This window comes from Scyliorhinus torazame, chromosome 1, assembly GCF_047496885.1.
Source record: "Scyliorhinus torazame isolate Kashiwa2021f chromosome 1, sScyTor2.1, whole genome shotgun sequence".
Classification (NCBI taxonomy): Eukaryota; Metazoa; Chordata; class Chondrichthyes; order Carcharhiniformes; family Scyliorhinidae; genus Scyliorhinus; species Scyliorhinus torazame.
Window position 1 is genome coordinate 152,750,298 of NC_092707.1, and position 14,563 is coordinate 152,764,860.

A 14,563-nucleotide genomic window follows, 5' to 3' on the forward strand; every position below is an offset into this window, starting at 1 on the left:
GGTCAGGGCAGACGGGCTAGACACAGGCGGGTGGCTGTCCACCGTTACCGGCTGGCCCAGCGGGCACGGGACAGACTGATAGCCGCCCGCTTCACTGACTAGATGGGCGTGGGAATCGGGTAGTGTGGCCACAGACCGCACACCATGGCAACAGCCGACCACCCACACCCCCCACCCATCCACCCACCCAGCACCCTCACCCCCCTCCCCAACCCCACCCACCCAACCCGCATGCACACCCCCCCCCCCCCCATTGCCGATCCACCTGCGGCACAATGGCCGGGCTCACACAGTTGCGGGTGGACGCGTGTCTATTGCAGGCCATGGAGGATGATGACAACCCGCCCTGCGATGAGCTCCTGGCTCCACATCGTTGGACTATGTCTGACCCATGGCCACAGTACCACCATCCACCCGGACCATCCCTGCATGCGGCTGTGACACTGCAGCGCACGGTCCCGTCCTCTGCCCGGGGGGATGTTGATGGCGGCCCAGGGGGAACGGGGCAGACTCACCTGGGGCTGAGGTAAGACCACCCCTCACACAGACACTTGCGCTCAACGTACATGACACCCCCGTACGCTTTGGACAGAGCACAAAGGCAGCTTCTGTAGGTGTAACATTGACTTTAATAACCAAAGGAGTTCATGCACGTGCCCTAGCCCCTAAAACTCATCTGTGCCCTGCACCCGTGCCAACTTACTCAGTGTCTAAGTGTTTGGCCTTACGGGCCCTTTGACTACGTCTACGTGGTTCCCCAGACGGCACAGCAGAACTGGAGGTGGACTCCTGTGATTCCTGCCCTCTGACACAGGATCCCTTTGGCGGCCGTTTCCTGGGGCGTCCTGGCCTAGATGGGCCAGGCTGCGGCCTGGGCAACTGGGATGGCGAGCTGCCAGCCTGTCCTGCCCGTTGCCCACCCGATGCACCTGGGACGGAAGGGGGGGAGTCCGAGGTGTCGCGGTGTTCCGGGACCTCCCCTACAGGGGGAGCCGGGTCGGACCACACCACCTCCTCCTCCCTCGGGTGCCCGATGGCCACCAGGCCTCTACATGGGTGGGGGATGCGAACGGACTGGCCATCCAACGCCCCCCCGACATCTGGCGCTGCCAGTCCTGGAGGCCCGTGCTGGTATCGACAGGGGTCTGCAAGTTTGCAGCCATGGAGCCCAGGGGGTTGACAAACCCTGTCTGTGACTGTGCGACGCCAGCTCGCACATGGCCACTGGCGCCGATGCCCTCAGCGATGGCCTGCTGAGACTGGGCCATGGCCTGCAGAGACTGGGCTATGGCCTGCTGAGACTGGGCTATGGCCTGCTGAGACTGGGCTATGGCCTGCTGAGACTGGGCCATGGCGTTGAGCACCTCTGCCATCTGGCGCTGGAACTGGCTCATGGCCTCCTGTGAGAGGGCAGCCATGTCCTGGGCCACAGACGCCGCCTGCACGGAAAGCCCCAGGCCTCGCAAACCGTTCCCCATGTCTGACACCGTTGCACCCATTGCCTCCACCGCGGACGCCACCCGTGCGGTGTCAGCCTGGGTGGCACGCATGACCGGCACCACTCCCAGCTCCTGGACGCGGGTGGACTCCTCCACCTGCGACCGCAGCCGCCGCAAGCCGCCCGTCACCCTCTTCGCTCGTCTCCGGGTCGGTGGTTGCATCGGATCTATGTGTGGGTGTGGTAACTCCAAGAACCCAGGATCCATCTGGGCGGCAGATGTTCGCTTGGGCTGGGCTGCCCTCCGACCGCCCGGCCCCTCTGCTGCTCCTACCTCCACCTGCTGTATCGGGGCGGCTGTGTTGTGCGCACCAGTGAGTGTACCAGACGCCTCATCACTAAAGTGCCCAACCGAGGTGAGTATTTCTGCGATGGTGGAGGGTGTTGGTGACAGCAGTGGCGTTGTGTCGTGCTCTTCGTCCCACTCTGAGTCCATGGCACTTTGGGGTGGGGGTTCGTCTCCACCCATCCACTCTGAGTCACTGTCCGGTATTTCGTCTTCCTGGTATAGTGCTGTCCCGGGTAGTGCTGTCCCGGGTAGAGGTGTCCCGGGTAGGGTTGTCCTGGGTAGTGGTGTCCTGGGTAGTGGTGACCTGGGTAGTGGTGTCCTGGGTAGTGGTGTCCTGGCTCGGCTGTGACGGGGGCCTGTGGCTGCCCCTCTCGTCGCTGGGTGGCACACGCCTGCGTCGTCGCACCTGCACGTGACGGGGGGGTCGTCTCCCTGTTGCTCCAGGTCTCGCCGTCTCCCGTGGCCTCCGAGGGGCATCCTGCGGGCGTCGCATGCCGGAGGGTCCGGGTCTCTCCGTCTCCCGTGGTGTGCGAGGGGCATCCTGCGGGCGTCGCATGCCGGAGGGTCCGTGTCTCTCCGTCTCCTGTGGTGTGCGAGGGGCATCCTGCGGGCGTCGCATGCCAGAGGGTCCGGGTCTCTCCCTCTCCCGTGGCCTACGAGGGGCATCCTGCGGGCATTGCATGCCGGAGGGTCCGGGTCTCTCCGTCTCCCGTGGTGTGCGAGGGGCATCCTGCGGGCGTCGCATGCCGGAGGGTCCGTGTCTCTCCGTCTCCTGTGGTGTGCGAGGGGCATCCTGCGGGCGTCGCATGCCGGAGGGTCCGGGTCTCTCCGTCTCCCGTGGTGTGCGAGGGGCATCCTGCGGGCGTCGCATGCCGGAGGGTCCGGGTCTCCCGTGGTGTGCGAGGGGCATCCTGCGGGCGTCGCATGCAGGAGGGTCCGGGTCTCTCCATCTCCCGTGGTGTGCGAGGGGCATCCTGCGGGCGTCGCATGCCGGAGGGTCCGGGTCTCTCCGTCTCCCGTGGTGTGCGAGGGGCATCCTGCGGGCGTCGCATGCCGGAGGGTCCGGGTCTCTCCGTCTCCCGTGGTGTGTGAGGGGCATCCTGCGGGCGTCGCATGCCGGAGGGTCCGGGTCTCTCCGTCTCCCGTGGCCTCCGAGGGGAATCGTGCGGGCGGTCTGCATCTGCGGGGATGGGTGCCTGGACGTTTGGTCCTGCGATACACAATGAAGCATGCATGGTTAGACATCAGGCAGTGATCAGGTGATATGGGGGAGGGATATAGGGGTGGGGGGATATGGGGACGGGCTGTCGGTGACTCACTTGCTAGTACGCCCCCGACCTCTGCATCAGCAACCTCCCGGTCCTCAGGTCCGCCAGCCAGTTCCAGGGCCCTTTCCTCGTGTTCGGTCAGTGGCCTCTCATCAGCGGGGTCTCCACCAGTCCTCACATGCTCCCTGGTGTTGTGCGCACGTTTCTCCTGTGGCGGGGGCGGGGGGGGGGGGGGTTGGCAGGGGTAAAAGGCAACAGTGTTCGGCAGGTATATGCATGCACGCCATCGGTTGCGCGTGTATTGCAGAGGTTAAGGTTAGGGCTGGATTCACTTGGGGACATGGGGGAGGGGGGATATGGGGGAGGGGGGATATGGGGGAGGGGGGATATGGGGGAGGGGGGATATGGGGGATATGGGGGAGGGGGGATATGGGGAGGGGGGATGTGGGGGAGGGGGGATATGGGGGATTGGGGATATGGGGGAGGGGGGATATGGGGGAGGGGGGGATATGGTGGAGGGGGGATATGGGGAGGGGGATATGGGGGAGGGGGGATATGGGGGAGGGGGGATATGGGGAGGGGTATATGGGGAGGGGGGATATGGTGGAGGGGGGATATGGGGAGGGGGATATGGGGGAGGGGGGATATGGGGGAGGGGGGGATATGGGGTATATGGGGAGGGGGGGTATGGGGAAGGGGGGATATGGGGGAGGGGGGATATGGGGGAGGGGGATATGGGGAGGGGGGTTATGGGGAGGGGGGATATGGGGGAGGGGGATATGGGGGAGGGGGGATATGGGGAGGGGGGATATGGGGGAGGGGGATATGGGGGAGGGGGGTATGGGGAGGGGGATATGGATATCGGGCGGGGGAGGCTCACCCTGCCTGCTCTGACGAGGTCGTTCACCTTCTTGTGGCACTGGGTGCCTGTCCGTGGTGTCAGGGCTGCAGCGGTGACGGCCTCTGCCACCTCCCTCCACAGACGCCGGCTGTGGTGTGGGGCAACTCTGCGGCCGTGCCCGGGATACAGGGCCTCCCTCCTCTTCTCCACTGCGTCCAGGAGCGCCTCCACATCCCGTGACTGGAACCTCGGGGCTGAGCGGTGGCCAGCCATCCAGTCGGGTGTTCCGGTCGGGTGTTCCGGTCGGGTGGGAGGGAGCAGCGCGGCCTTATGAGCCGTCACGGCGTGCGCCGTGTATGACGCTGCACGGCGTGAACCACGTGCGCAAGCGCGGATCCCGTCACGTCGCTGCTAGCCCATTTCGGGCCGGAGACTTTGCAATGATTTTTCCGGCGTGACGCAAGTCAGATTTGCGCCGTTTTTTGCGCCGATAACGGAGAATTTCGCCCCATGTTAGTCACTGGTCCAGCGTCTCCAATCCCTCTCTCCTGCGCTTGCTGCTCTTCCAGAGGCAGTATCTATAGTTGGAGGGGCACCAAGAGCAGGAGAGAGGGAATCTGTGATCAGACAAGCTGTAGCAATTATTCTGGCAGGAGCCTTTCAGCTGCATGGAATGATCTACAACATTTTCTGGGATGCCAAGGAGAAGAAAATGAGAACCGACAACAGCCTCTGCTAGTAACGAGGCTGGAGCAGGTTCAGAGAGGAGCTGTCACTCAGCCTCACACCAGCCAGGAGCCAGTTGTCATCCATGTCCATGGTGTGAGCCATTCCCAGGATACTGGAACTTCACTTCCACTGACACTGAGTTACTGTGAGTGGGGTGCGTGAGGGCTGTGTCAGTGTGCCCAGGAAAGGAGAAGGGAGCTTAATAATAATCTTCATTGTCACAAGTAGGCTTACATTAACACTGCAATGAAGTTACTGTGAAAAGCCCCTGGTCAGCACATTCCGGCGTCTGTTCGGGTACACAGAGGGAGAATTCAGAATGTCCAATTCACCTAACAAGCACGTCTTTCAGGACTTGTGGGAGGAAACCGGAGCACCCGGAGAAAACCCACGCAGACACAGGGAGCCTCACTGTATGAAGGATGTGGATGCTTTGGAGAGGGTTCGAAGGAGATTTACCAGGATGCTGCCTGGACTGGAGGGCATGTCTCATGAGTAAAGGTTGAGGGAGTGAGGGCTTTTCTCACTGGAGCGAAGAAGGAAGAGAGGTAAATTGATAGAGGTGTACAAGGTGATGAGAGGCATGGATAGAGCGGCTAGCCAGAGACTTTTCCCCAGGGCGGAAATGGCCGTCATGAGGGAACATCGGAGGAAGGTACAGGGGAGATGTCAGGGGCAGGTTCTTTACACAGAGAGTGGTGGGTGCGTGGAATGCATTGCCAGCAGAGGTGGTCGAGTCAGCGTCATTAGGGACATTTAAGCGACTCTTGGACAGGCACACGGACAGCAGTAAATTAAAGGGGTGTAGGTTAGGTCGATCTTAAATTAGGATAAGTGGTTGGCACAACATCGTGGGCCGAAGGCCTGTACTGTGCTGTACTGTTCTATGTTCTATGTAATTTGTACTGTAGCAGCTGAAACAACATAGTGTGCCAAAGATTTATTAATTGTATTCAGGTCATATTTTGGATTTCTAAAGAGTTTGGAGGAAAAAATAAATCAATTTTCATATTGAAAGTGGGCGTGTAGGATGCCATTCAAACTGCTTGGTTCTTTGCTTTTATTTGATTAGGAAAATAAAGAAAATTGGGGTATTGATGTCTCACAACTCTTGGTATCAAACGTAAACTAAACCATAAACACTTGTAAAACAAAAGTGGCATATTTTTCCAACAAAGTCTGAATTTAAGAAGTGTCAAAACATTCCCCAGCACAACTTGTACTTTTATGTGATTGCTGAAATAACTATACTTCCACACAATAATGTAACAACTGTATGCAGGGTATTGGATATGTGTGAATACAGTTTGGTGTAGTTCATACGACTTCACTGCAGGCTGAGAGTAGAGGCAGCGTATTTACACTGGCAATAGGGTGTTTCATCCAGTTAATAATTGCATACTGGGAAAGGTCGGGGTCTTTTCACGCCTTTATTTCGTACTTTGGAGATCGTACTGATGGGGAATTCTGATCATTCCTCAGTGCTCGTGGGTTTCCTCCGGGCGCTCCGGTTTCCTCCCACAGTCCAAAGACGTGCAGGTTAGGTGGATTGGACATCTAAATTGCCCTTAGTGTCCAAAAAGGTTAGGAGGGGTTATTGGGTTACGGGGATAGGGTGGAAGTGAGGGCGTAAATGGGTTGGTGCAGATCGATGGGCCAAATGGTCTCCTTCTGCACTGTATGGTCTATGTTCTATATACATGTTGCTGTCTTGTGAGCTTTTAGCTGTCGAAAACAGGAAAATAAAGTACACTGAGAAATAAAAATTTAAAAATTAGAGGGGATCTGAAGGTCACAGCAGAATGGAGTTATGGGGATGGACATTCCTTCAAGATCGGGGGCAATAACCACTGGCAACCACTTTGGAGTACAACTGCCTCTCCTTCTGTTATGTAAAAGCTTTAAAAAGCTGCTTTGCAGGTGACGGGAATGTTTGGCAGGTCACATTTAACCTCCCACACAGGCCCATCAGTTTGTGATTTGCATATAGTTAGATTTCTCACTCAAGTTCCCACACTCTGATTTGCATAGTTCTGTCTCCAAAGGACAATCAAATTAAAATTCTTTCTGATTTGATGGACAAGTAAGGAGGCTTATTTTTTGGTTCAATAAGCAGCACTCTTCCCTCTGAAGGCAGTGCTTCAAGTCCTCCTGCAAAGGCTTGGACCAATAATCTAGGCTGTACCACTATTGAGGGAGTGCTGCACTGTTGGAGGTCTCACTTTTTAGACAAGCTATTAAACTCATGCCCTGCCTGCCCCCCCTGATGAATAGGAAAGATCCCGCAACACTAATTTGAAGAAGAGCAGGGCATGTCCTCACTGATAATTAACCATTAACAAGCATGACTGACTAAAATTAATGATCTGGTTATTTATTACAATGCTGCTTGTGGGAGCTTACAGTGAATATTACAACCGTGTCTATTCTTTGAAAGTACTTGAATACCTGTAAAGGACTTTGAGATATCCTGAGCATTTGCAAGTTGTTACATGAATACAAGTTCTTCCTTTTAGATAGGGTAAAGAGTTCTGTTGGTGAAATTGGCTCTGCATTGGACATATAAAGTACAGGTTAGATTGGGCAGTGTGGAGACCTCCTGCAATCCATTCTGGGTTGCTCTGCATGGTGTTTGCGGCACTTGCAATGCATACATGAGCCACCACAGTCCTTCCAATCAAATACAATGGCTTCCCTTCCTGCTTCCAATCCCAGAGCTGAAGGAATGAAGAATAAAGGGATTAAGGGTTATGGTGTTCGGACTGGAAAGTGGAGCTGAGTCCACAAAAGATCAACCATGATCTCATTGCATGGTGGAGCAGGCTCGAGAGGCCAGATGGCCTACTCCTGCTCCTGCTTCTGATGTTCTTATGTTCTGTTCGCTATCTCTGATGCCTCCAAGAATCTACCCTTGGCCCTATCCCATTTCCCAACTATATACTGCCCCTTGGAAACATCATCCCAAAACACGTCAGATTTCACATGTAGGCTGTCTGCACTCAGCTCTACTTCAGCTGCTTCATCAATCACCTTCCCACATCATAAAGTCAAGAATGGAAATGATTGCACAATGTTCTGTACCGTTCATGGTTCCTCAGATAGTAATTATGATTTTTTAAATAATCTTCATTGTCAGAAGTATGCTTACATGAACACGACAACGAAGTTGCTGTGAAAAAACCCTGGTCGCCACACTCCAGTGCCTGTTTGGGGACACAGAGGAAGAATTCAGAATGTCCAAATTACCTAACAGCACATCTTTATCTTTCGGGACTTGTGGGGGCAAACCGGAGCACCCGGAGGAAACCCACGCAGACAACGGGAGAACATGCAGACTCCACACAGACAGTGGCCCAAGCCAGGAATTGAACCTCGGACCCTGGTGCTGTATAGCAACAGTGCTAACCACTGTCCTACAGTACCGTTTAACTTACTTAAGCAGTCCGTGTCCATATGCAGCAAATCCTGCACAATATCCAGGCTTGGGCTGATAAATTGAAAGCAATATTTGCACCATACAAGTGCCAGGCAATGACCATCTCAGCCAAACGAGAATCTAACCATCTTCTCTAGGCATTACCATCACTGAATCTACCACCATCAACATCCTGGAGGTTGGCTTTAATTAAAATCTTAACTGGGCCAGCAATATCAATACTGTGGCTGCATAATAAGAACAGAGACATGGGAACGTCACCACCTTCAAATTCCCCTCCAAGCCACACCATCCTGACTTGGAACCATATCATTATTCCTTCAGTGTTGAAGAATCAAAATCCTGGGATTCGCTTCTTAACAGCACTGTGGGTGTACCCACATCAGACAGACTGTATCAGTACAAAACGGCGTTTCACCATCCCCTTCTCAAGGGCAACAAATGCTGGCCCAGCCAGTGGTGCTCACACCCCATGAAATATATGTATATTTTAAATCCTCTTTTGATTCTGCTACTGTCGCTAAATTATCAGACCGATTGTCTATCATTGAATACTGAATCAGCAGAAATGCACTTGTTGCAAACTCCATCCCCTAGCCACCAGTTCCATCCCTTTTCCTAGGAATTGTATGAGGCTGAACCAAGATTGCTCAGAAACTGGATGTCATATTTGACCGCACCCAAGAAGAACATCTGAATACATATCTGTGCTATCAGTAAGATTGTCTACTGATCACCTCCATAACATAGAACTCTCATGTATGCTTTTTTTAACTCTAAATTTTAGAGTCCCACATTCTACCTTCCAAACTTTGTTACCTGTATCCTAATAATAATGATCATTATTATTGTCACAAGTAGGCTTACATTAACACTGCAATGAAGTTACTGTAAAAAAATCCCTAGCCGCTACATTCCGGTGCCTGTTCGGGTACACAGAGGGAGAATTCAGGATGTCCAATTCACCGAACAAGCACGTCTTCCGAGACTTGTGGGAGGAAACCGGAGCACCCGGAGGAAACCCACGCAGACACGGGGAGAACATGCAGACTCTGCACAGACAGTGACCCAAGTCAGGAATCCTGGCGCTGTGAAGCAGCAGTGCTAACTACTGTGCTACCATGGCACACCGAGTCCAGTTCACCAATTGCCCCTACATTCGCTGACTTAAATTGTCTCCCAGTTAAAAAATGACTTGATTTCAAAACTCACATCCTCATTTTCAAATCCCTCCAAGTCTTCTCTCGCCCCGAACCCTCCATGATCTATCTACAATCATTCTGGCCTCTCGAACATCCCTAATTTTAATTGCTCCACCATTGGCAGTCATATCTTCAGCTTCCAAGGCCCAATCCTCTCAACCTCGCTCTCCTCCTTTGAGATGCTCCTTAAAATGTACCTCTTTGATCACACTTTGGTTATCTGCACTAGCTGCCGTCTCCTTGCGCAGTTCAATATGAAATTGTGCTTTCTAGTGCTCCTGTGAAGTAAATGGGATGTTTTGTTACTTTAGAAGTGTTATATAGGTAAGTTAACATGATACCAAGATTTAAAATATTGCCGCCTTGTTTATATTAACACTCAACCCACCATCATGGTGGCCGCCTTATTTATATTAACACTCAACCCATCAGCATTGTGGGTGGGGTCTTGAGATGTGCAGCCGGGTGCATGCCTGTTTTAAGGGGGAGGCCTCCTGTAGATTGCAAATCCGTGTCCTAACACTGACTGCACATAGAACTCCAATTGCAATTTTGAGATGCAAATGTGCAAAATCTATTAGTTCACTTAGGAGTAGCTGTGTCCTCTATCTAATTAATAGTGGCATTTCCCCTTCCCAATTAATACTGACATCCTCTCAATTAATGCTAACACCCTCCCCTCCCAATTGATACTGTTTTCTCGTTACAGGTATGGCTGATTCAGATAATGAATCATTATAACAACCCGTTTGACAGGTTCTGGATGCGAAGCTGGCTCATGCCAACAAAACAAAACAGATTTGTAGCTGATTTTTTTACTGTATAGAACCATAGAATTCCTACAGTGCAGAAGGAGGCCATTCGGCCCATCGAGCACGGTAGCATAGTGGTTAGCACAATTGCTTCACAGCTCCAGGTTCGATTCCCGGCTTGGGTCACTGTGTGTGCGGAGTCTGCACGTTCTCCCCGTGTCTACGTGGGTTTCTTCTGGGTGCTCCGGTTTCCTCCCATAGTCCAAAGATGTGCAGGTTAGGTGGATTGGCCATGATAAGTTGGCCTTAGTGTCCAAAATTGCCCTTAGTGTTGGGTGGGACTACTGGGTTATGGGGATAGGGTGGAGATGTGGGCTTGGGTAGGGTGCTCTTTCCAGGAGCCGGTACAGACCCGATGGGCCGAATGGCCTCCTTCTGCACTGCAAATTCTATGATTCTATGAGCCTAAACCATCCCTCTGAAAGAGAACCCTATATAGGCCCACCCTTTGCCCTATCCCTGTACCTCCACCTAACCTGAACATCTTTGGATTGTGGGAGGAAAACCAGAGGAAAACCACGCAGGCACGGGGAGAACGTGCAAGCTCCACACAGTCACCCAAGGCCTGATCTTCTTTCCATTAATGTTCACAGAAGAACCATTTAAATTCTATTTGGAGACTCATTCCATATTTCACCATCACTTTTACTTGGTTTCAAATTAAAAACGTGGGCAATAATGTCTAAGTCAGTAGCAGTGCCACCCGTGTACCCTGGTGAGATGAGTGACTTGTGATCGGCCCGGTGCCTGGCCCGGAACCCGATTTGGGGCTCTCCCAGGATTCACCTGGCGCGCCCAAATCCATTCCAGATGCAATGCGATCGCTGAATCGTGCCCGATATCTTTTAATTTCCCTTTGATTGTCCTCCCATTTTGTGAGAGTTATGTATATCCCCCAGAAACTGTGTGAAGATATCGGGTTCTGCCCAAAGATCTTATCAGTTGCATTCATAGATGTGAAGCACGAACAAACAATTATTTTAAACATTAGTTCGTGGAAGAGAGATAGAGCTTGTGGTTTCACAGAGAGTTTGGAATGATGCCATGTTTAGGCAGGTCACTTGGGGGACAATGGATTGTGCCCAGGGTTTCTGTCATTTCTGGATAGAACATCATTTATTGCGGCAGCACAGGCTGATTCATTATGATAGTTCCTTCCATTGCTGGCACTGATGGGTAGCATTGGCCCGATGTCGACAGAAGGTTTCTCCTTCTGGTGTGGTGTCTTTTCCGCCATCTGGTCATTCCCTTTGTCCTCTGCTTCCTCCATACCCTTACTGCTTACCTCCTAGCATTCTGGTTAGCAACAAGGGCTTCCCATGCATTGACTCCAATCCTAGTTAATTTGAAATTTTACTTGCAGACATCCTTGCAGCGCAGACGTAAGTGACCGCTTGGCAGAGATGGGGCCCCAGCCAATGGTGGTGGGGGTGGGGGGGGGTTTGCAGCCTGAGGCAAGTGTGAGGTCGCCGGCTTAACATTGAGGTGCGAGCCAGCAAAACCTTCAGGAAGGTGCAGGGGAGGTGCTGGCTAATGGCTGTCGAGAGGAGCAGCAGGTGACCCTCAACCTCCAGGCCCGGGTTCAGGAGGGTGGTAGGCAACCAACCAAAAAGAACAGCGGCCACCAGGTAAGATAGCCAGCAGAGGCAGCCAGGTAAGAGCACACATGGCCATCGAGGGTCAAGGCTTGACTACCTGAGTGAGAGGTGAGCCGAGCAGCAATTGGGAGGTACGACGAAGGCCAGGCAAGTGGTGACATCATGTCTCGGGGAATTGGGGAGAAGTGGCCAGCGGGAGCGGGGTGACTTGAATAGAGCCAGAGGTCAGCCACGCAGGGCTGAGAGTGAGAGGGCTGGACAGCAACCAACATCTTCTTTCTTCTTGTTGTTTTAGTATGTTGGACTTACTGTATTTTCTAGTGTTGGTTATTTCTCTCTGGTGTCTTTTATGCTGCCCGGCTTCTTTGACCCAGCCATCAGAATCTGCGCTGATTGATGAGGGTCAACATTCTGGGGATCTGCGCAACAGTGTATTTCCACATTCAGCACTCTGTCCTGTCAGGAGATGCCCAATATTTCTCTGAACCAGCCGAGATGGAAGCCGTTCCGCCACTTTTCTTGGCTTGCATGAGTTGTTGAAGCTTGACTACTGTAAAGGAGAGTACTGAGGGCAGCTGGTAAACACAGAGCTTCCTATTTTCAGTTTGTTTGCTGTTGGTCCACACTCAACTTTAAAGTGACAGGAGCAGCACGGTGGCACAGTGGGTTAGCATGGTGGCACAGTGGGTTAGCACTGTGCCTCACGGCGCCGAGGACCCGGGTTCAATCCCGGCTCTGGGTTACTGTCCATGTGGAGTTTGCACATTCTCCCCGTGTTTGCGTGCGTTTCGCCCCCACAACCCAAAGATGTGTAGGGTAGGTGGGTTGGCCACACTAAATTGCCCCTTAATTGGAAAAAATGGATTGGGTACTCTTAATTTCTTTTTTTAAACTTTGACCTGACAGCTGCAACCTTGGCAATCCTACTGCTAAATTCAGCATCAAGGGACATGTTATTTTTTTTTTAGAAAACATTTTATTGAAGCATCTGTCATTTTCACAGTTTAACAAATTAACATTCTAAACCGCCTAGCGGCCCGACACACGCAACAATATTACAATAACATAACCAACTACCCGCCGCCCTAGCTCCTAACTACCCGTATATTAGACTCCCTGGCGGGATTCTCCCTTCTGGGCGCTAAGTCCCCACGCCCGCCAGAAAACGGGCGGGAATCACTCCAGACCTTTTCCTAGAAAATCCAGGGTGACTCTCCGTCTTCAAGGGGGCTAGCTGGGCCCCGGCGTGCGTCCTGCAGCTCTGGCAGCCGCGGGGTCCTGCAGTTACGCCCGCGCGGCCATGCATGCGCGCGGCAGCCGTCTTCGCGCTGGCCCCCGCGCAACATGGCGGAGCCCTACAGGGGCTCAGCGCGGAGGAACATAGGCCCCTCGCCGGAATGAACGTGCCCGCCGATCGGTAGCCACTGATCGCGGGCCTGGCCACCGTGGAGGCCCCTCCCGGAGTCGGATCCCCCCAGATCCCCCCCCCCCCCCCCCCCCCCACCAGGACGGTGCCTGCATCCAGAACGCCGAGGCCCTGCAGGGTGGGACCACATGTGAACCACAGCGGCGGGACTCGGCGGGCTCTCGGCCCGTCAAGCGCAGAGAATCGCCGCAGGAGCCGCTTTCAGCTACCCCCATCCAGTGCCGCATCGCCCGCGCACGCGCGACTGGCAGCGATACTCCGGTCACCATTGTAGTAAACCACTGTAGTATATATATGTATTGTGGTAAACTGCTACTGTATTGCATGTAATGTGGTAAACCACTGCCTGATGGCTCTGCCTCCCCTCAGGCTCGGTATAAAGGTGGCTGGTCTCCGCCTCTGCTCCAGTTCGGGATCAGAGGCCAGGAAGCTTTCAGTTTAGCTTATTAAAGCCGCAGTTACGTTCACTACTCGTCTTGTGTTCATTGATGGCACATCAATTTAATAAGCTAAACTTCTAAGGTGAATTCATCGCTCAAGCCTGATCGCCTGGAGCTGGACCCACAGGCAGCCGGCGCCACTGCAACATTCGAGCACTGGCTAAGCTGCTTCGAAGCGTACCTCGGATCCTCCAGCGAAGACTTCATTGACCTCCAAAAGCAGCAGATACTCAACGCACGGGTGAGCCCGCAAGTTTTCCTTCTCATCAGGGACGCCCCCTCATATACGGAGGCGATAATGCTGCTGAAGGGACAATATGTAAAGTCTGTAAACGAGGTGTATGCTAGGCACCTTCTTGCCATGAGGCGACAACGCCCTGGGGAATCACAAGCCAAAATCCTGCGTGCCTTGCGGGTACTCGGCCGGAACTGTGCTTGCCAGGCGGTATCAACTACCCAACACACGGAGCTATTGATCAGGGACGCCTATGTCGCAGGTATTAAATCGAACTACATCCGCCAGCGATTGCTAGAAGGGGGTACACCCGGCCTCCCAGAGACAGTGCAGCTCTCAAACTCACTGCAGGTGGCCTTCCAGAACATGGAGGCCTACACCTCGACCACGCGGCACCCTCGTGGACCTCGTGGGCGCCGCCATCATCTGACTCAAGTGTGGCGCAAGCCTGTGCCGCACAGCAGCCCGCCAACGCCAAAAGCCCAAAGTGCTACTTTTGCAGCCAGGGTAAGCATCCCAGCCAACGCTGCCCTGCACGGAATGCGACTTGCAATGGGTGTGGGAGGAAGGCCACTTTGCGAAAGCCTGCCAAGCCCGATCTCTCCCTAAAACTCCTAGGCCCAGCAGCGCTGCCTGCTGCCTGTCGGGGCTTCCCCCAACTGCCGCGCCACCCGCCATGTGCAACCCATGGGTGCCGCCATCTTCGCCGCCATCTTCGATTTCACCCGCCACGCGCCACCCATGGGGGCCGCCATCTTTAACACCATCTTGTACTCTGCCCGCCATCTT